This window comes from Leptopilina heterotoma, unplaced genomic scaffold, assembly GCF_015476425.1.
Source record: "Leptopilina heterotoma isolate Lh14 unplaced genomic scaffold, ASM1547642v1 Lhet_88, whole genome shotgun sequence".
NCBI lineage: Eukaryota > Metazoa > Arthropoda > Insecta > Hymenoptera > Figitidae > Leptopilina > Leptopilina heterotoma.
Genome location: NW_025111191.1, coordinates 2,395,934 through 2,420,297, shown reverse-complemented (window position 1 = coordinate 2,420,297; position 24,364 = coordinate 2,395,934). Strand labels below are relative to the sequence as shown.

At 23.6% G+C, this 24,364-nt stretch overlaps 1 long non-coding RNA gene across 1 annotated transcript in view; it reads right to left on the bottom strand.

The window, feature by feature from the left end:
• Window positions 1-24,364, bottom strand: part of LOC122511634 — a 139,931-nt gene that overhangs the window by 91,714 nt on the left and 23,853 nt on the right. The window contains exon 2 of the long non-coding RNA XR_006302540.1: window positions 2,646-2,679. This is a non-coding gene — a long non-coding RNA (uncharacterized LOC122511634). The remainder of the gene's footprint in view (window positions 1-2,645; window positions 2,680-24,364) is intronic.

Below are 24,364 nucleotides of genomic sequence, written 5' to 3'. Positions count from 1 at the left end.
TCTTTTTGTCAAATTTTATTAAAACTTGCATTGAACAGAATTACTTTGTTCAAGGAGTTCAATTATAATTGTATGAAAAATAATTGAAACGCTGCGATGAGTTTTATTATTAGTAAAAATAATTGAATTCTGAAGAAGAATTTTATTACTCTTGAAAAGAATTGAATTTCTGCAATAACTTCTAACTTCTCTAAAATTAAATTTTTTTCTAGTGTTTTTAACTAAACTTCTTCAATAAATCCATTATTTTTAATAATTTTCAAAAAAATTTCTTTGAGAATTTTTAAATTCATTCGTTTAAAATTTAATTTTACAAAATTTCAATTATTCAGAAATTCTGCAATTAAATATATATTGAAAAATAAAAACTTGAAATAATTTTAATAAAAATCCTATTAAACTTTTAAAAAGAATTAATTCTACAGAATGGTTTGTCAAAAATATGAAAAAATAAGAATTTTAATGATTTTAATTTGAAACTTTTTCAAAATTTATAATATTTCTAAAAATCCACGTTATAATGCTTTTAATATTTAATTATAATCTAAAATTTTAACTGAAATTTATTTTTAGAACCATTTTTATCACTGAATTCTACGAGAATTCAATTATTTAAATACAAAAATAAATACTTTATTAATTTCATGTTTCTTGAAATTAAATTCTCATAAAAAATGTTATCAACAAATTTTTTAAATTATTAAATTCTTTGGACGAATTTTAATAAAATTTTTAAGAATAATTACATTTTTCGAGGAACTTGATTAAAATTGCATTAAAAATAATTGAAATTATGCAATGAGTTTTATTATTTATGAAAATCATTGAATTCATAAAAGAATTTTATTATTTATAAAAATAATTGAATTCCTGCAAAAATGTCATTATTTATGAAAATACTTGAATTATTGCGAAGAAATTTATAAAAAAAATTGTAAATAATTGAATTTCTGTAAAAATTTTTATTATTTATGAAAATAATTGAATGTTTTTGTAGAATTTTATTCAAATTTTTTTTAATAATGGAATTCTTTTGGAAAATTTTATTGAAATAGTAGATATTGAAAATCATTGAATTAAGGAAAATTTTTGAAAATTATTGAAATTTTGACAAGAATTTTATTAAAATTTTTGAAAATAATTGAATTTCGGAGAAGAATTTAATTATTTATAAAGAGAATTGAAATTTTGACGAGAATGTTTTTAAATTTGTTAACACAATATTGAATTTAGTAACTATGTTACTAAGTTAGTTAGTAAGTTAGTAACTAAGTTATAGTGACTAACTTACTAACTTACTATTCTCCCTGGAGAAGATAAATTCGTTGAATTTTTACAAATCCTTGACTTTGGTGTTTTATTTAAAGTAAAATTTCATTCATAGTTAAAAATAACACCAAAATAGAATATTTTAATCCTTTCTGGTGTTAATTTAATCCTAGAGGGATTAAACTGTTGCAGATTATTTTAATCCATTCTGGTGTTATTTTAACACCTCACGTTTTACTGTGGCTACTTTGACTTATTTACTATTTTACTTTAATAAAATATATCGAAATTTTACTTTCTTAATTTTTTTTCTTCTTCTTTTCTCTCTTCTTAATTTTTTTTCTTTCTTTTTCTATAAGTTTTTTAAAAAATTTTTTTATATTAGTTGATATAACTCCTTTTGAAGTGCTAATATAGATTGTGAATCATCTCTTATTAATGGTTCGCACCAAATTCGACAAATTTCTCTACGAAATAAAAATAAAGGAAAAAAGTGATTGTTTTAAGTGGTAATGGTCAATTATGTGGTCAGACGTGGATAATAATTGATACTTCAGAATTATGTATTGAATAATAATACTACAGATTATATTTGCAACAAGAATAATTGGTTCAAATGAGTAGTAAGGGTCGATTTTGGTCAGACATAACTTAGATTTAAAATTTATACAATAAGCTAGTAGTAAAATCAAATTATAGTTAGACAAACATTTCTACTATATAATTTAGTAGTGAAATAAAACTATAGTCAGTCAAAAAATTATAATTTTCTATTATAGTTGTATAGCATATTTGATTCAAATAAGTAGTAAGGGTCGGTTATGGTCAAACAAAACTTAAATTAAAAATTCATATATTATTTATAAAATTTCATACTTATTAAACCAGTAGTAAAATCGAACTATAGTCGGACAAAAATTTCAATTTTCTATTATATTTCTATTATATTTATACCGTATATTTTTAGTTCAGATAAGTAGTAAGGGTCGGTTTTAGTCAGACAAAATTTGTTATTTAGGAATCATACATAACCCAGTAGTAAAATCCAGTTTTAGGCAGACAAAAAATTCTGATTTTCTATTACTCCTGTTTCAAATAAGTAGTAAATGTCGGTTTTCATCAGACAGAACTTGGATTATAAATTCATACCCAACCTAGTAGTAAAATCTAGCTTTAGTCAGACGAAAAATTATAATTTTCTATTATTCCTGTTTTGATATTTAGTCAAAAAAACTTTATTGTCCAAAGATTTTATTTTTTTCAACTTAATATTTTTTGTGAGGACGATTAGTACCAGTGGTAGTAAAAGTAGTAAGAGTCAATTATAGTAGGACAGAAATAATTTTTCGAAAAATGTTAAAATATTTTTTACTTACCATTTAGATGTAAAGCGAAAGAGGGGAATGAAATCTAAAAAGAAAAAAAAATTGTTCGTTAGTGAAGATGAAAAGTGGAACCAAAGGAAGTTTTGTTTTTAAGTGGTAATGGTCAGTTATATAGTCAGACTTGTAAAATAATTGACTTTGCAAAACTTTCCTGATGAAAATACAACTAAATTTTGTTTAAATAAGTAGTATAAGCCGGATTAAGTCCGACGAAGCTTGAGCTGGAAATTCTAACATGCTTTGGCATGTAGAAAAATCGATTTTTAGTAAAAGACACAAAATTCATAATTTTCTATTTTAGTATTTTTTCTACTTTCTAAATTTGAATCATCGACATTTTTCTGATTCAAATTTAGACAGTACGAGTAGTAGTAAAGGTAGTAAAAGTAGAGACGTAGTAAAATTATTAAAAGTAGTAAAAATGTTAAAAAATAGTAAAGTAGTAAAGTCATAAAAATAATAAAAGTGGTAGAAGTAGAAAAAAGTAGTAATAGTCACCGAATAGTCAGACAAAAGGTAAGTAATACGTAAAAGTAGTAAAAATGTTAAATTAATAAAGTAGTAGAGCCGTAAAAATAGTGAAAATAGTAAAAATAATAAAAGTAGTAAAAACAGTAAAAGTGGTAAAAGTAGAAAAAAGTAGTAGTAGTCACCGAATAGTCAGACAAAAGATAAGTATTGAGTAAAAGTAAAAAAATTATTAATAGTCCCTGAATAGTCATCCAGAAAAATTTTTATACTAATTTCCTAATATTTTCTTATTTAACCTTTTTCACAAGAAAAAGCTCAAGATAAAAAGGAATAAAAATGTTTATACAGACCAAGAAAAAAAAAAGAAAAATCATTCGATAGCAGGGAGAGATGGGAAAATATCTGAGAAATTTACTATCCTCTAATTCAAGGAAAACTGATGATATTTGAAAGTAAAGCAATTCATCAGATGTCAGAATCGGCAAATTTCGAAGGGCTGTATATTTTTGGTTTTAACTTTGGCGAAAGAAGCACGAAATTCGTTTTTCCGCAGATTCGAGCGGACGGATATTTGTGGGTTCGAAGGTACCGATAGATTGATATACATATGGATGTTGAACGGACATAGAATGCGGGATCGAGTAAGCTCTTTTCAGGGGGAGAGGGTCATTGGTCGATTTTCGAGAGATTCGACGACTCTGACAAACGTGCGCCACTTGGAGAGTTATCCTATCTCTACATCGTATATGTCCCAATTGAAAGAGAGAGAGAGAGAGGGTCCGAAAATACAGAGAGAGAGAGAGAGAGAGAAATTTGACTTGAGGACACTGGCAAAATTTACCGTGTATTAATTGTTAAATTTATTGTCGAGCAAACTTCCGCATTTCGAAATTTCCATCTCTCGTAGATTCAAACTTGTTTTACCGGCTCATGAATCCTTCTCAATGATTTGTAGTTATAAGAAGTCATTGCATTATCTCGTCCTTTCTTTTTTATTCAATTTTGTCTTATCTCAAAATTTATATCGATTCAAATTTGATTAAATTTTCAGCTGTTCGTGGAATTTAATAATATAAATTTCAATTTGGGAAAATTATTTCTTTTTTAACGTTCGCAGAAAAAGAAATCGATAGTTAAGTTTAATTTTATAAAATGCACAAAGAGAATTCGCACTGAAACAGCAATTTTTTTTTCTAATTTAATCAATTTTCATATGAGGGAGAAAAAAATTTGCTGTTTATGAAAAAAGTTACGTCTGACCAAAATCGATTTGTACTACTGATATTAAATAATCTCTAATTATATAACTAGTTCACTTAAAAGGCAGGAAAATTTTAATTTAAAATTGAAAAATTCTGAAATAAGAAAATTTTTAGAAAAATTATGTCTGACTGCAATTATTTTATTCTACTGATATTGAAAGATCACTAAAGAAACATTTGTTTTTATTACAAAATAAAGAAAATTTTAAATTAAATCTGTAAAATTTTGTAACAGAAAAGTAATAATTAGTTACGTCAGACTAAAATCGATTTGTACTACAATAATATTACATAATCTATAATCATATAAGCTTTTTGTTTATTAATTAAAAATCAGGAAAATTTCAATTTAAAAATGTCAAATTCTGAGAGAGAAAAATTTTGAAAAGTTATGTCTGACTACAATTATTTTACTCTACTGATATTGAAAAATAACTAATTCGTTGCTTGATTCAGAAATGAAAAAAATTATAACTTAAAATGCTAAAAAATTTTTAATAGAGAAATAATTACGTCTGACGGAACTCGATTTATACTACTGATATTAAAATAAAACTATAAATTAATTAAAAATTAATTAAAATTTTTTTTAAAAATAACAAAGAGAAAATGAGATTTTAAAAATAAGAAAATTCTAATTTAATTACATGTCAAATTCGACAATAAAAAAGTAATAAAAAGTTATGTCTGACAAAAATTGATTCATACTACTAATATCGAAAATTAAAATTTTGAAAATGAAAAAATATGAAAATTTAAATTTTATTTTGTCAATAAATTCTACAATGGAAAAATAATAAAATCTTATGTGTGACTACAATTATTTTACTCTAACTGATATTAAAAACTAAATGAATAGAAACATTTGTTTGATTACAAAATGAGAAAAATTTAATTTAAATATGTAAATGTTTGTAATTAAAAAATATCTAATAGCTCTTTCTGGACAAAATCGAATTATATTATACTGATATAAAAAAATAACTAATTTGAAAATTTCAAAAAATACGAAAGAGAAAATATGGTTTTGACGTTGAAGAAAATTTTCATTTAATTATATGTCAAAATCTACAGTAAAAAAGTAATGTATGTTATATGTCTGACCAAAGTCGATTTATACTACTGATATAAAATTTTTAAAAAATACAAAAGAGAAAATATTATTAAAAGTAAGAAAATTTTCATGTACTTATATAAATTCTATAATAAAAAAAAGTAATAAATTATTATGTCTGACCAAAATCGATTTGTACTACTGATATTGAAAAGTCACTATGATTTTAAACTTTCTATTCGACTTAAAAAAAGAAGATACATTAAATGTTTGCGTAGAATTTTATTAACATTTTTTTTAGAAAATTGAATTCTGTTTATTTTTATTGCAATATATTGAAAATCATTGAATTTTGTAAGAGGAATATTAATAATTTGAAAATTATTTGTAACTTCTCCTAAATTCAATATTTTTTTGATGTTTTTAATTAATTAATTTCATTAATTCATTTTATTAATTAATTATTGAATAATTGAATGTTTATTAAAATTTCATTCTTATAAAGAATTTTATTAACAAATTTTTAAATAATTAAATTCTTCTTACGAATTTTAATAAAATTTTTTAGAATAGTTACATTTTTCAAGAAATTTGATTAAAATTGTATTAAAAATAATTGAAATTCTGCAATGAGTTTTATTATTTCTGAAAATAATTGAATTATTGAGAAAAAACTTTTAAAAAATTTGTAAACATTGGAATTCCTGGGAAATTTTTAATATTTATGAAAATAATTAAATGTTTGAGTACAATTTTATTAAAATTGTTTTTAAATAAATGAATTCTTTTAGTTAATTTTATTAAAATAGTAGATATTAAAAATCATTAAAATGAGGAAAATTTTTGAAAATAATTGAATTTCTGTCAAGAATTTTATTAAAATTTTTGAAAATATTTACATTTTGGTGAAGAATTTTTTTTATTTTCAAAGATAATAATTGAGATTTTGTCGAGATTTTTTTTTTTTGTAAATTTTAAACATAATTGAATTTTCTTAAAAGAATTTTATTACCTTTGAAAATAATTGAATTTCTGCAATCATTTTTAACTTCTTCAAAATTCAATTTTTTTTGGGTTTTTAACTAAAATTCTTCTGTAAATCCATTATTTTTAATAATCAATTAAATATTAATTTAAATATTTAAATAATAAATTTAATTCGATTAATTTTAGAAGATTTTGAATTATTAAAATTTTGAAAAAATTTGAGTTCATTAAAATTTCTAATTAAATTCATTCAACATTGAAATTTTCAAATTTTTCTGTAGACGAATTTTATAAAAAATTCTGCCTGACCAAAGATGACTTGTACTACTATATTTTTTGCTAAAATTTATACTCTTCATTTCGCTCCACAAATTCGAAAATCGATTGATTAGAGAATATTTTTATTTGCAAAATGTTTTCTTTCACATTTATTTATTAATAAAAAATATTTTACATGATGCCAAAAGGTCAAAGCAATTTTCAATCTTTTTTTTTTCTTTCTTTTTTTTTTGAAGGATGAGTAGATTTCCCTTTTTTTTGCAAGAGGTATGAGAGCGCATCTTTCACGACAGAAAAATCATTCGACTCTATATTTTCGGATCCAATAGCACATCTGGAAAACGTTTGAGGAAACAAGGAAAAAAGTATGGTAACTCTCTCTCTCTTTCTCCCTTTCTCTCTTTTTCTCTCTTTCTCTCTCAAATACACACACACACTCACTCGGTCGCACTCGGTTTGGTTGATATCTCTGCTTTTCGGTACAACGAACACTGATAATACGGGAGAGCGAGGAAGAGAGAAAACACGCCACTTTCAACAATCTACTGTGACGAATTCTTTCAATCCTACCGTCCATCCGTTCGTCTGTCACTCGCCTCGTCGAGAAATTCATCGACTATGAAACTTTCAGTGAAAAATATATATGTATATACATATAGTATATGAAAAAGTTCTACCCGCATTGCAATTTTTTCATTGAGGAAAATTAAAATGGAATTTTTTTCTATTTTTCAAATTTTTCGAATTTTTCAAATGTTTAATATTCGAAATTCATTAATTATTATGTTTTTATTTATTTTCAATATATTTTCAATATATTTCAATTTTATTTATTTTCAATTCAAATTTAAAAATTACCTACTTTTAATATTTAAAGGTTTTTTGTTTCTCCAAAAAAGGTCCAAATATAAATTTAAAAATAGTTTTCGAAAAAATTTAAAAAAAAAATGTTGCTGCAATATTTTTTTCAAATTTAATAACACAGCTTTTCTAAGAAGACAAAAGTATCAAATGTTTTGGATACGTTTTTTTGTCACAAATTTAATTTATAAACTGAATTTAAAATTTAAATAGCGAAAATAATTATATAGATTAGTTTGAAAAAAGGACTTTCGACCTAATTAGTTATTACGAAATTGTTACAGTTCAAAATTTTAATTCCAATTTTTTTTTTCGCCATGAATCTTGGTTGGGACTTTCTTTCAATATTCTTTTTTTTTGTTCGCAATAATGACATCATCGCCGGGAGCAATCTAGTCAATGTTACTTTTTATTGTGCTCAAGAGTTACCTTTTAATTGGGTCGTCATCGATCGCAATAATGAGAAAAGTTGTCCAGCAGCTACTGTATGGATAGCAGATACTTTGAAAATTCAACCCCCCCCCCCATCCCCCTTTTCATCCCCCTTGAAGCCAATTTATTTCTTTGGCTTTTCACTCCCTTTTCTTGCTCTCATCTCCGCTTCGGGGCAAAACTATCTCTCGCCCATTCCTCTATCTCGCAATTCAGGAATATTAAATATAGCAGAGAAAAAAATTATATTTGACACTCCTAATTTTTGTAGAAAAATTCTTTTTTTTTTATTTTGTAAAAAACTCTTTGGTTATTATATTAAAATTTTGAAAAAAGAAAAAAAGAAGTTTCTTTTTATTAAAATTGAATGTATTTCTGTATATTATTATATTATAATGTTGACAAGGGAGCAGGAAACGTCGGAAAAATCATAAAAAGCTCAAAAGATTTGAAAAGTCGGGATAATTTTCCGGTCAACGCTTTTTGAGATAGAATTTCATTTTTTTGTTGGCAACATTTAAAATCTATTTCTGTTAATAGAAAATAATTTTCTTTCGACTATAGTTACGAAAATGAGAATTTTCTTTTGATAATTATAATTAATAGGCAAAAGTGATAAAGATCGTTTTCAACAATCGAAAAAAATAAAAAAATTTATACGAAAATTAAGGTAAAAATTTTCATTGCAAAATAATAGAAATTTTTAAAAGAATTTTTCTTTGTTACGAAAAACTATTTCTCTGACTTTTTTTTTTAATTATAATAAATCATTTCTTTGTAATTAATAACCACGATAAACGGTAACATTATTTTTCAAAAATAGCAAAAACTTTTCAAATTTATTTATATCAGACTCTAGAATCTCAAAAGAAAGGAAAATAATCTCAATATGAACTTTTTCAATTCAACTATACATTCAAGAAAAAAATAAAATAAAAATTTACTTTTTTTTATATGTATATGTGTGTGTGTTTAAGTATATACATGAGGGCTAAATAAATTTAAGGAGAAATCGTTTCAAATTCAAAGTGTCGTATTAGTTGAAAATTGTGAAAGTAGCCATTCACCTAGAAATGACGCTGCTTTGATTCGTCCTTACGTTAACATGCTCAGAACTTTTTCACGAACCACATAAAGGAAAAGTGTCTGCATCCCGAGAAAGCTTTTCACGAGCTGAAAGATACGAAGGAGAATGAGCAGCTGTTACGATCGACTCGGGAAAGAGACATGATGTTTTACTGTAAAAAAAAAAAAAAAAAAAAAAAAAAAAAAAGTAAAGAGTATATAAAATCCCTAGTAAAAGCTTCCTTATACTGGGAAAATATATTTTACGATGTCTTATGCATTCAGAAAAAGCATTCATGATTATTATCCCGGGGAAAATAGTAAAATAGTGTTCTTGCAGCGAGAAAAAAAAATACATCACTAAAATTCCACTCTCGCCGAAAAAAAATATTTTTCAATTCATTTAAGGTTTTCTCGATATTTTATAACTCGTTGAGAGAGAAATTTTTATAAAGTTTCTTTTTTTGACAGAATTTTTTTTTATTTAGTATTTTTAGATTTAATCGAGAATGTAAAAAATACATATATGAAGCTTTTTATAAAGTTTGAAAAAAAGTTGACTGAGAAAGAATTAACAACGATTTTCAGATAAACGAATAAAAAAAATTACCGTCTGACCGAAATTGACTTGTACTACTGGTTAATTTAATATCTTTATCATTACTTTTTTTATTACTCAATTCGTACGGTTAAACAGAAAAGTTTTAATTTTAACAAGTAAAATTCTCATGAAAAAAGTGGAGGCCAATCATGTCTGACATTAATTGATCTTTACTACTGGAAATTTTTATAAATTACTAAAGTTTTTACATTTCAGTTATTCTCGTCTGAAAGTTGTAAATTTTTTATATTTAAAGTATTTACATTCTACAATAGAGAAAATTAAAAAAATACTGTCTGACCTAATATTGACTTTTACTACTTATTAATTGACTATTCTGTCTGAAATAAATACTAAATTACGTCTGATCAGAATTTACTCGTACTACTGACTAATTTAATATCTTCTTTATTACATATCTCACTACTCTTTGATTAATAACACAAAAATTTTAATACTAACAAGTGAATTTCTCATTAAAAAAATACGACTTATTAATAAAAACTTGACATAAATTGATCTATACTACTGAAAAATTGATTAAATTACTAAAGTTTTTACATTTCTGTTCTCTTTGGAAAGTGGAAAAATTTGTAATTTAGATGAGTTAAATTATACAATAGAAAAATTAAAAAAAAATCATCACTTACTGATATTGACTTGTACTACTGAATAATTGACTCTGTCGTTGACTAAAATTTTTACTACCCAATTCTTTCGATTTAAAACAGAATAATTTTAATTTTTAAAAGTGAAAAATTAAGGTATAAGCATAATGATAAAATAGTTCAAAATAAAAATTAGAATTTAAAATAATATCTAAATTAAAAAATGAAAAAAAAACTTTACTAAAAATATTTATTAAAAAGTTGTACGAAAATATTACTAATAAATTACTAAAAAAAAAGGAGTAGAATAAAATATCCGAGTAAAAAAGTTGTTTTAAATTTTAATTCAAATTTAAAATTTTTTAAATTTAAAAATTCAAAACTTAAAAAATTTTAAAATACAAATTTTTGTATTATTAATACATTTAAAAGTAACCTTTTTGAAAAATTATATGAAATTAGGTCTGACTGTAAATTTTCCTGCACTCTCATATTGAAATGTAACTATAATTAGATATTTTTGTATAATTAAACGTTTAGTATTGAATCTAAAACCGAAAATAGACTCAAATGTCTGATTAAACCCGATTTTTACTACTTTCCCTCAAATTACAAAGAATTTTACAACGATAATAGTGACAATCGAGATAGTAATTACAATGAATGCTAGTTACAATCAACAGTGTTTACAAAGGTCCAATAGTTTCAAACAAAATGACGCATTCAATAAATTCAGTAAAATTACTTTTTGTTTTCCGAATTGTTTTTCAAATAAAATTTGTTTTAAAAGAACATTTTTCTCTTCCAGTAGTCTAAATAAATAAATAATATAATCTAAAACAAAATTTCAAAATTGTAAATTATTTTACTCAATTCTTTTAATTAAAAATAGAAAAAAATTTACATCTAAGTAAATATTTATTTGATAATAGACAAGTTGTTCTTTATTTGAATTAAAACAATTTTTTTCTTATTGTGAATTCATGTCTGACTAAAATTGATTTTTACTACTGAAAAATTCATAAAATTACTTTAAAATTTTTAATGATTTTTACTCCATTTCTTCAATACTATGGAAAAATTCTAATTTCTAAAATAAAATTTTTGAACTGAAATTATAAAATTTTAGTTTTACTCAAAATTGAGTTGTACTACTGATGACTTAAAAAATTTATCACTAAAATTCCCCAATGAAAAAATGTCACCTTCTCTAAAAAAAATATGTAACAATTTTAATTTTTAAAAATAAATCCTGATAAAAAATCATATACGTTATGTCTGACTAAAATACATTCGTACTACTGATAAAGTACAATAAATTCTGAAAACAAAATGCATTTACAACTTTTTTTTAAAAAAACAAAAATATCGCAATTTTTTATTCGCACAAAAAAAAAACGAAAAACAAAACCGGACATTTAATTTTTGGCTCACGTATTTTTAAATACGGCAATTCTTTGACCTGGTCGAGAGAGGGAGAGAGAGAGAGAGAGAGAGACCCCTTCAACGACAAACATTATCCTCGGTCGCAAAAGCAAATGAAAACATTAATCAATTCTCTATAAAACAAAAAGCATTTAATTCAACTGGGCGTGTGGTCGACTGTAATCGACGAATCAATTCGCTACAATTTTAATTGCGTGTTTTCAAATCTGACGTGCATGAGTAGGTGCGCGCGGATGAAAATTTCGATCAAACATTACCGCGATTAATTGTGTGAGATCAAAATCTACCGTAATTATACTGAGTTTTAACAGCTGACAGTTTTCATTTCGAGTGTATATATTTACACCTAAATAACAAATCAGCCGCTGATTTTCCATGGTTCATTTGCGAAAAAAAAGAAAATGTTTTAAAATTCGTTCGATACAAAATTGTTTTTTTCAATTTAATTATAATCACAAAAATATGTTTTTGGCTTTTTCAAATTTGTTTTTATGAAAATCTTTCAATAAATTTGTAACATTTCATATTTTTACAAATTTCAACACACGTCGGTTCTAAAATTCACTTTATTTATTTATTTGCTTTCACAGAAAATAAAATGTTCTTTTAACATTAAATTTGGAGGTAAAATAACACCAAAAAAAAATTGCAAGTTTTTTCGGTGTTTTAATAATTTGTACATGGAGTGCGTTCACGTTACTTTCATTTTCACTCAAAAAATCTTCACCTGCAGCAGAAAATTTTTTTATTTTTTCTGAAAAAAATGTTCATATTCGTTAAAAAGATTCTTACTTTTACTCAAAAAATATTTACATTCACTCAAAAAATTTCATTTTCCTTAAAAAATTCTTATATTCAGTCAAAAAATGTTCACTTACATTAAAAAAATGCTCACTTTGATTAAAAATATTTGTTGACCTTTACTCAATAAATTGTCACTTTCACTCAAAAAATTTTTACATTTATCAAAATTATTCCCACTTTTACTTAAAAACATTCAACTTTACTCAAAAAATTCTGTTTTAGTAAAAAAAATTACACATTCCTAAGAAAATTCTCACTTTTACTTTCACTCAAAAAATTGTCACTTTCACATTATTTCAAAAAATGTTTACATTCCTTAAAAACTTCACACTTTCGCTAGAAAAAAATTTCGACTTCACTCAAAAAATTTTGTTTCACTAAAAAATTACACTTTCCTAAGAAAATTCTTACTTTTACTTTCACTCAAAAAATTGTCGCTTTCACATTATTTCAAAAAATTTTTACATTCCTTAAAAAATTCTCACTTTCACTAAAAAAAAAATGTTCACATTCATTACTCAAAAAATTCTGTTTCACTAAAAAATTCCAGTTTCCAAAGAAAATTCTTACTTTTACTTTCACTCAAAAAATTGTCACTTTCACATTTGCTCAAAAAATGTTTACATTCCTTAAAAAAATTCATACTTTCATTAAGAAAAAATTTTGTCTTCACTCAAAAAATTCTGTTTCACTAAAAAATACCACTTTTCTAAGAAAATTCTTACTTTTACTCAGGCTTGCTTTTACTTTCACTCAAAAAATTCTCACTGTCACTGTCAGAGTGTTTACTTTGACACAAATTATTTTCACTTTGACTTGAAAACTTCGAAATTCGAAGTGAAAGTGAAAATGTTTTTAGTGAAAGAGAAACAGAAATTTTAAGGAAAATTAAAAGTATAAATTTTTTAATGAAAGGGAAAGAGAGAAATTTTAAGGAAAATTAAATGTGAAAATTTTTGACTGAAAGAGAAAGTGGAAAATTTTAAGAAAAATTTTTGAGTGAAAGAGAAAAGTTTGAAGGAAAATTAGCAAATTTGTCAAATCAAGAAAAAAAGTTCTGTAAGTGTCAATTTTTTAATCTAAAATGAAATAATTGTTTCAATAATAAAGTGAATGAATAAATAGAAACAGTTTAATAATTAATAATTACTAATTGATAAATAAATATAAAAAATATATTGAATAAATAAAATTAAAAAAATATATAAAATATATGAAATATATAAAATATTTAAAATATATTAAATATATTAAATAAATAAAATAAATAAAATAAATAAAATAAATAGAATAAACACAAATAGAATAAATATAAATAGTTTAATAATTAATAATTGATAAATAAAAATAAAAAACTGCAATAAATGCAAAAGTTATGTTAAATAAAATTTTTCGAAATTAAGTGCCCTCGAAGAATTTTACGATGTTTCCGCAAATGTCGAGTATATCCATCAATATAATTTCATTTGCCGAATGTTGCTACTAATCCGGCTTTACATTTGCACATTTCGGATAAAATGCATTGGGATTAACTTGAAAATTGAAAACCAAAACGATACTTGATAATTGTGCTTTAAACTGAAGTGTATGGGCAGTGGATATTGTGCCAAGTAAATTTAAAAAACTCTCGATGATACTATGATATTGGAATGCAAAAAAAAAAAGAAAAAAAAAATTCGTTTACAGAAATTCTCACCAATGCTTTCTCTTTCTCTCTCTTTCTCTCTCTCTCTCACTCACTCTCTTTCTCTCTAGTGGACCGAATGTTCATCTATAGTGTACAGGCACTCGCATCGTTTTGTTTTCAATTTTCCACCTTTTAATACGAATCAGTGGCCATTTCGCTAGTGCGGAAATACTAGAGCCGTAAATACTAAAGAGTGACGTGCGCTCGCTTGCGCACAAAATTAATACTCTGTCCTCTATATGTGAACGGTTATTACCATAATAGCCAGTGCGATTTGAGTCTCTTCGTTAATAAAATGAGAGGAGAAAGGCAAAAAAAAAAAAAAGGTTTTTTTTACCCTTTTTTCAAAAATCATAGACATATTTTTTCAAGTATTAAAAATTTTGCTCACATGATCGTCTCTTTTTTTCGAAACAAAAAGTACTTATTTACTCTCGTGACGTAAAATAGGTCAAAGATAAATAATCGTCTTTGTTACAAAATTTTACCCATTTTTTGTTTTTTTTTTTTTTGTTTCAAATAACAGAATTCGTTTTCCAGATAAATAAATAAAATAGTAACACAAATTTCAATTGTTTTTCTCGTTAAAGAAAAATATGCGAATTAAACGAATTTGAATAGTGTAAAAAGTTTTTTTTTTACAAAGTTATGTTTCAAATTGATTTCTACTACTGGTATTGGCAAATATTTTTCAATATTATTTTTATTATTCGGGTTGTTTGATTAAACACGGGAGAATTTTAATTAGGAAACTATATTTTAAAGAAAAAAACCGAAAAGACAAACTACTCGAAAAGACAAAATTGTTGTGAAGCAACATTTTGATTCATTTTTTGGCTCAATTCGTTAACCTTTGTAAAACTGTGATTGATGACTGATTAAAAAAAAATGAGAAATAAAAATTATAACGATAATTATTATTGTTAATAGCATTATTATTATCATTATAAATTTTTATTAATTTTATCAATTTGACTGATTAAAAAAAATGTCTCCAAAAAAAAAAAAATAAAAAAAAAAGGGTCAGAAAAATAATTTCTGTTCATGAGGAAAAAAAAGAAAGAAAGTTTTAAGATAGTGGGAGATGAGTCTTCAAATATAGTATGACTTTCTCTCTCCATTTCACCCGTTTGTCACTTCCGGGCGCGCGACCGGAAGACGGAAGTGAACTGCAGAAACTGCGACGTGCGGGCGGTTTTCACGCTTCGTTGAACGTCGTTTCAAGTCCGCTAAACTTTAGCCGGGGTTTCCCTAAAACCTTGTTGCCGGAAGATAAGGGAATCCAAAGGCAAGCGACGTGAGCCAATGGTTTGGGAGAGCGAGAGAGAGAGAATGAGTTGATGGAAAAAAAAGAAAAAAAAAAAGAAAAACGTTCACTCTCTGCGTGTGTAGAACGAAGAAATGCAATAAGATATTGTCCATGGAGAAGAAAGGAGTTATTCAACGGCATGAAATTATCCTCTAAAGTTTCACGATAATATATAAAACAAATTTAGTTGAAACTTGTCAACCCTAGTTTGTGGATATGACATGAAAGAGAATTGCCCTACCGCACACACACCCACACATTTGCTCGATAATATGATAAGCAAACCATAATTGTAAATCAATTTTATGTCCGCGGAAAAAGTCTTAAAGAAAAAAAAACATCTCATTAGTGATACATTTTTTTGAGAATTATAAAAAAAAATTAAATTTTGAAATCACTTCATTTTTGTGAATTTTATTTTATCTAATTTGTGGGAAAAATTAGACTACAAAACCAAAGAATACTTAAAATGGAAAAACAATAATAGTGTAAAAATTTTCGAAACTAAAAAGTAGAAAAAAATAGAAAAAAATACTAAAAATAAAAATCCCATTACTTAAAATTTTTAAACTAATGAAAATAAAAAGTAGTAAAAATAGAAAAGAACAGTAAAAATTAATGGAGCTAAAAAATATTAACAATTTATTGTTAATAACAATATAAATTTATTGTTAAGCACAGTAAATGTAGAATATAGTAACAATAGAAGAGAAATGAAACTAAAAGGTACTAAAAATAAAAAAAGCAGTAACAGTAAAAAGTAAAGAAATACTAAAAACTACTAAAAAATAAAAAAAAAATACTAAAAATAAAAAATACTATCAATAAAAGGAAATAAAAATAAAAAATAGTAAACATAAAAAATAATAGCAAGAAGAGGTAATAGAACTGAAAGATACTAGAATAAAAAATACCAAAAATACAGAAATACTGAAAATAAAGAATAAAATCAATAAATAGTAATGCAAATAGAAAGTAGGGCGAATAATAAATAATAATAACTAATAAATAATAATAAATAATAATAACTAACAAATAATAATAAATAATAATAACTAATAAATAATAATAAATAATAAATATCAAGAAAAGATAATAAAACAAAAAAGAAAATTGAAAAAATAGAAAGAAATTTTAATTCAAGAAAAAAAGAGAAGAATAATAAAAGTGTATGCACGAGGTGAAGAAAATATATATATATAATACTTGAACACAGTGAATTGTAACAAAGACAATTTGAAATTGTCTCGTTTTGAAATTGTAGAGTAGACAATGCCTCGAGTAACGGTGGGTATTTAAGATAAGCTATACATCTAGTCCTGGAGAACATCCTTGCCTTCTGTACTACTCTCCTAAGTTGTAATTCCGGACACACCCCTCGTAACATTCTGTCATGTGAATTTGACGAAGTGTATCCTCGTTAGTTTCCTAGAGAGGTAACGCTTGGCCGAGTGAAGAACGAACAGGAGCCCTGTTAATCTAATCTTATCCTAGACACGTTCAACGAAATGAAGAAGGACACCGAAACGCCAACGGGAAACACGAAGAGAGAGAGAGAGAGAATAGAAGCGCGCAACGTTAAAATGGAAACGTTAAGTTTCTCACGAGAGAACACAAAGAGACAACAAATAAGCTCGTACTAATTTTTCTTCGATTTTTTTTTCTTTTTCATTTAGAAACGTCATTCCTTCTTTTTCATTTTTTGAAGGAAAAATAATTTTTTTTTTTGTGAAATTGTGAAATTTATTTTCTGAAGTGTGTAATTTATTCTATAAAATAATATAATTTATTATTTTCATTTTTTAATTAATTCAAAAAAATTTTTATTATTCTAATAAAAAATTATTATATGCTTTCATTGATTATTATTTTTTTTGCGTTGGAGTTACAAATTATACACTTATAAAAACAGAAATTTATAAAATTAATGAAAACTTGGAATATTGTTAATAAATTATTGTCATTAATAAGAGAAGTCATTCAAAAAAAAATTTCATTTTTTTAAAATAAAAAACTTATTTGTTTTGCAAATCAAAATTGAGCAGCTCTCTTTTCTTATCTTTAAAAAAAATTAGAAAATTGTTAAAAAATTAAAATTAGGGCATAGAAAATATTTTCCATATTTTCTGTTTCTCAATCGCAATTATCTTCACAAAATTAGGAATTACCTTTTTGAAAAAAAAATTTTTTTGCATAATTCACATTTCTAATTACAATTTTTTTTAATAAAATCTGTCTTTCTTTGAAAAATGGAAATAATTATTTGCATCATTTCAGTAGAATTTTCAGTTTCTTTTGGAAAAATTTCTATTTGTTAATTATAATTTTAAGGAAAAATATAAATTTTTTTTAAATAAATGAAAAATTTTATAATGTCTATTTTATAATCACATTTTACAAAATTTTCTGTCTTTTTAAATATTTTTTAAATATTACAAATACTTGACACATGTGCACATTTTTTTTTATTCAGTTTTCGTACGTATTTAATTACTCGACATTTATTTATATGAAAATTTAAAAAATTGATTTTTGTCAATTGTGCTTGTATGTTTATTATTTATCAAAGAACCCTTTTGCAAATTTTCTGAACACGATTTTAGAATTTCATTTTAAAATTTGCGAAATCAATTTTTAATTATTTGGACATTTTGACATTTATCGATTTGGAATCTTATTTTGATCATAAGTTTTTTTTTAAGAAATAGAATAAAAAATTTTGCAACATTCCTATTTCTAATCACGATTTCTTATCGAAGTTCTATTTTTTTTAAAAAAAAGCAAGTAATTTACACTATTTCTATTCATCAATTACAATTTTTTTTAACAAAATTCAAAGTTTTTCAGAAATAAAGGAAAAAGATTTTTATGAATCACATTTTTTTTAGAATATTTTAAATTTCTTTTCGAAAAAAACGAAAAGCATTTCCATAAATTCTATTTGTTAATTGCGATTTTTAACGAAATTAATTAAAAAATTTACATAACTTCTATTCATCATAATTATTTAACAAAATCTCAAGTTTTTTTAATAAGTTAACAAATTTGCATAATTCTAATTTTTTAATTACGATTTTTAAAAAAATTCTTTTTTTGCAGATTGTAAAGAGGAAGCAAACTGTTCATGTTATAAACATCGCCCATCGTGTTCTATTTCTGTTAAGGAAATAATAATTTAAAGGAAATTAAATTTTGTTTTAATTTGACATGCAGGATGAATTTTTTCGCTGTAGAATCCAAGAATTATTATTATTATTATTATTATTATTATTATTATTATTATTATTATTATTATTATTATTATTATTATTATTATTATTATTATTGACATAGTTTAATAATAATATTTACATCAACAAATATCAGTAGTAGAAGTCAATTTTAGTCAAACAGGCCATTGTGTAATTTTTCTATTGTAGAATCTGACTTATTCAAAATAAAAATTTTTCTATTTTTAATCAGACAAACTGCGACTGCTAAAAATGTTAGTAATAAACTCTTTTTATTTCATCAGTAGAACAACTAAATTTTAGTCAGACATTACGTTGCATAATTTATTTTCTCAAATTTTCTTTTATTTATTAATTTTTTAAAAAAATTTTCTCGGAGAAAAGAAGAACATTTTTTGGTAATAAAATTATTTAGTTATAAGTGGTAAAAGTCAATTTTAGTCAGACACGACATTGTGTAATTTTTTTATTTTAAAATTTGACTTGTTTAATCTGAAAATTTTTCTATTTTTAAGTGTTTAGTACTATAATCAGACCGTCTGGCTGTTTAAAATTTTAGTAACGATTTTTTTATTTCATCAGTAATACAACTTAATTTTAGTCAAACATTACATTGTATAATATATTTTATTGAGTTTGATTATTCATAAAATATAAATTACATATTTTTTCATATTTTTACAGAGATAAGAAGTAGAAAATTTTTAAGTATAACAAAATAGTTGAGTAATGAGTAGAAATAAGTCAATTTTAGTCAGACATATATTATTTTTTTCATTTTAATTTTAATATTAACTTTAGTAAAATTTTTTAATTTACTTTTTTTTACTATTAAATATAACGATTTAATAGTTAATATTAAAATTAAAATGAAAAAAATAATATATGTCTGACTAAAATTGACTTTTTCTACTCATTACTCAATTATTTTTTTTATACTTAAAAATTTTCTACTTTTTATCTCTGTAAAAATATGAAAAAATATGTAATTTATATTTTATGATATAATTCTTTCATTTTCAATAAGAAATCATTATTTTTTGAATTTTCCAACAAAACATTTGTCAAATTTAATTTATTTTTCAAAAATCAATTAAATATTTATTATTATTATTGATTTTAAATTTTCATATTAAATTTTCTCTCTTTATTTACAGGCAGATTATTTGTGTAAATTGTTGTTTTTTCAGTTGAAAAGATATTGATGTTATCATATAATCTAGAAACTATAGTGAAATCGAAACCGTGGTTACTTGAATTACATTTATCGATAGAGAATAAGAGAGTGAGAGAGAGGGAGGGGGAATGGAAGAGAGAGAAAGAGAGAAGGATAGTATCGAGTGAATTTAGCCCCGAAGCGATTGGAGGTAATCGAACATCTCGAATCAAAAGAGAAATGAACACATAATGTGGCTGGCAAGTTTCGTCATTCAAACACTATCTATTCCATCGGAGACGATAATTATAATATATATTCTACCTCACAGATTGCTCACTATAAGGGCCAACGGGAGGCCTCGATCAAACCCTTGCTTGCCTCAACTTCTGCCCAACTAATTACTCATCCATAATTTTGCATTTATTACGCAGTAATTTGCCTAGCTTCTATCCTCTCACGCCATTAAGTCTCGACGATTAACTTTGATAAGTGCCCAAAGTCTATCACCGAAAAAAAAGAAGGAGAAAGAAAAGAAGAAAAAAAAATTAAAGAGAGAAAGAGGACGAAAAAAGCACTTTTACTGTTTTGCTACTTTTTACAAAAAAAAAAAAAATATTTTTCAAGTTTCTATATTTTCAAGGTAATAAGTAATATTACTGATTTTTCAGTAGTAAATATCAAATTTAGTCGGACATAAATTCGTATAATTTTTTTTTAGAAAAATTAACCATCGAAAAATCAAAAATTTTCTGAACCGAATAGAATAGTAGAATACAATACCAAATAGAAATAATTTTAATAATATTAAAATATTAAAATATTACTATTTCAGTAGTAAATATCGATTTTAGTCAGACATAAATTTGTATAATTTTTTTTTTTACTAAAAATAACCATCGAAAAATCAAAAATTTTCTGAACCGAATAGAATAGTAGAATAGAATACCGAATACAAATAATTTTAGTAATACTAGCGGATTTTTCAGTAGTAAATATCAATTTTAGTCAGACATAAATTCGTATATACTTTTTCTATTACAAAAAGGCATTGAAAAATTAAAAATTTTAAAACCGTATAAAATAGTAGAATAGAGTACCGAATAGAAATAATTTTAGTAATATTAGCAATTTTTCAGTAGTAAATATCAATTTTAGTCAGACATAAATTCATTTATACTTATTTTCTATTAAATAATTCTCACTATTAAATATAATTTTCTTATAATAATTTAACTCACGTTAAAGATTTCTCTTATTATATTAAGTTGCTTCCTTCGTTTCGATCGTCATTCGTCGTTCATCGTCCAAAATATATAATATAGTACATCTTTATAAATAATAAAGTTCTTCTTTGAAATTCAATTATTTAAAAAAAAAATTAATAAAATTCTTGGCAATATTTCAATCATTTTCCAAAGCTTTCCTCATTTTAATTCAATTATTTCTAATTTTTTAATAAAGTTTCCCAAAAGAATTCAAATATATTCAGAGAATTTAAAAAAACAATTCTGAGGAATTCAATTATTTTGAGAAATTAATGTAAAATTCTTTTAAAATTTCTATTATTTACAACAATTTTGACAAAAATCTTTACAAGATTTAGTTAATAAAATTGCAATTTTATACTAAAATTTCCCTATAAAATTCAATTATTATCAGTAGAATTCTTCTTAAGAATTCAATTATTTTTAAAAATAATAATTTTTTTTATAAGAATTCAATTATTTCAAAAAATTTGACTAATATTCTTCGCAAGAAATCAATTGTTTTCATAAATAATAAAATTTTTCTCGAGAATTAAATTGTTTAAAAAAATTTTGATAAAATGATTTATAAATTTGAAAAATTATGATAAAGTTGATTATAGAATACAATTATTTTTGTAAAATATAACATTATTCCTAAGAATACAGTTATTGTCAAAAATTTTTTTTAAAAATCTTCGAAGCAATTTAATTATTTAAGAAAATTTAATAAAATTCTTCGCAATAATTCAATTCTTTATAAAATAAAATTTTTCACTGGAATTCAATAATTTAAAAAGAAATTTAATAAAATTCTTTATCAGATTTCAAATTATTTTCAATTTTTCAATGAAATTTCTCGATAGAATTTAATTATTTTCAAAAAGTTTAAAAAAAATTCTGAGAGATTCAATTATTTATAAAAATTTTAATAAAATTCTTCGCAAGAAATTAATTATTTTCATAAATTATAATATTTTTCTCCGGAATTCAATTATTTTGACAATTAAAACTCTTCACAGGAATTCAATTATATAAAAAATTTTTTTAAATAAAATTTGTTGCAAGAATTCAATTATTTTCATAAATAACAAGACGTATCGCAGAATTTTAATTATTTTTTATACAAATTTAAATAAAATGATAGAAAATTGCATTTATTCTTAGAAATTTTTTTTAATATCCCCGAAAAAATTTAATAATTTTAGAAAATTTTGATAAAATTTTTTATAAAAACTTAATTTTAAGAAATATTTAACTATTTAATTCAATTATTTAAGAAATTTTAATAAAATTCTTCGCAAAAATTAAATTCTTTATAAAATAAAATTTTTCATCGGAATTCAATTATTTAAAAAGAAATTTATTAAAATTCTTTGTCAGATTTTAATTAATTGCAATTTTTCAATGAAATTTATCGATAGAATTTAATTATTTTCAAAAAGTTTAAAATAATTCTACGAAATTCAATTATTTAAAAAAATTTTAATAAAATTCTTCACAAGAAATTATTTATATATTCATAAATTATAATATTTGTCTCCGGAATTTAATTATTTTTACAAATTAAATTCTTCATAAATTCTCCATAGGAATTCAATTATTTAAAAAAAATTTTCAAGAAAATTCGTTGCAAGAATTCAATTATTTTCATAAATAAGAAAACTTATCGCAAATTTCAATTATTTTTTCATACAAATTTAAATAAAATGATAGAAAATTGCATTTATTCTTAGAATTTTTTTTTTAATTTTCCCGCAAGAATTTAATTCTTTTTGAAAATTTTGATAAAATTCTTTATAAAAATTTAATTTTAAAAAATATTCAATTATTTAATAAATTTATTTATTTTTGTATTTAAATAATTGAATTCTCGAAAAATTTTCTAATAAAACGATTGACAAATGAATTTCACTGAAAATTTTATATTATAATTGTTTACAAACATTATTTTAAAAATAGAAAATTTAGTTTATTTTTCTCCAATAGAAAAAATTTATTTTTATTTTAGGGTCGCTCTTTTTCCACTTTTTTTTGAAAATTTTTAATTAAGAAATTAAAATCCCTAAAAGTAATTTTGTGCATTATTTTTATTTATTTTGCATTTATTTCACATGTATAACAAGCGAAGAAAATTTATTTTTTTTTTCTAGTAAAAAAGATTTTGCCAAATGCGCAACAAAAAACATTTAAACAAACAAATTTTTTCAAAAATTAAGAATTATAAAAATTAAGTTAATGTTTGTTTTACATTCTAATATTTACAAAAAAAAATTTTTTGCTAGAAAAACTCATCCATAAGAATAACAATTATTTAAAATCATTTGATTCAATTTAATTAATATATTGTAATTAAATATAAAGTATTTAAAGTATAAATTAAATTAATTGTAATTTAACAAGGACAATTAAATTAGAGCGAGCGAGGGTAATGACGCTAGTAAGATATAAATATTAATAAATTAAATAGATAATAATAAAAATGAATATATATATATCTATAATAAATAAAAACTTTAAAAAGGAAAATTGGGAGAAAATTTCCTAAAAAAAAAGAAACAAAAAAAAAAGTGAAGAATTATGAGAAAGCGCTTAGCGTTCTAATGCGCGATCGTCGAGCGCTTTTTCGTGACCATTCATAACAGTTTAGCGTTTATTAAGCCGAACCGTTGAGGGGGGGAAAGGGGGGAGGTGGACATGAATGAGATTGTGTGTGTGTATGTTTCAAAGTTGAAAATGGTACATGTCGACCATATTTTTGTTAAAGAGATTATGGGCGAGTTGGTGGCGCGCAATGTACTCGTGCAAATTAAAGGGGCTGTCTGGTTATCTAAAGGCATTAATAAACCTGCAATTGTAATACACAGAGACTTCTAGTCTTTCTCTCTCTCTCTCTCTCTAGTTCGAATTTCGAGATTTCGAGGTTGGAATTCGCTTTTACTGAGGGAAGTCACCTTATCTTTCACGAATCTCTTATCACCCCTGGGAATACTCATAATGGCCCTTAAACCCTTAACTGGATATTCGTACAGTTTAGATTGAGAATGGAATAGAGAGTGAAGGTAATGTTTTTTGATTAGCTCAAAACTGTGACTCTATGTACGTGTGTTTATGTGTGTGGTAAAGAATTTTTTTTTATTTATAGAGAAAAAAAAAATATTTTGTAATCAATCGATTTGGGAAATTGTATTTTTTCTGTTCAATCGATTTG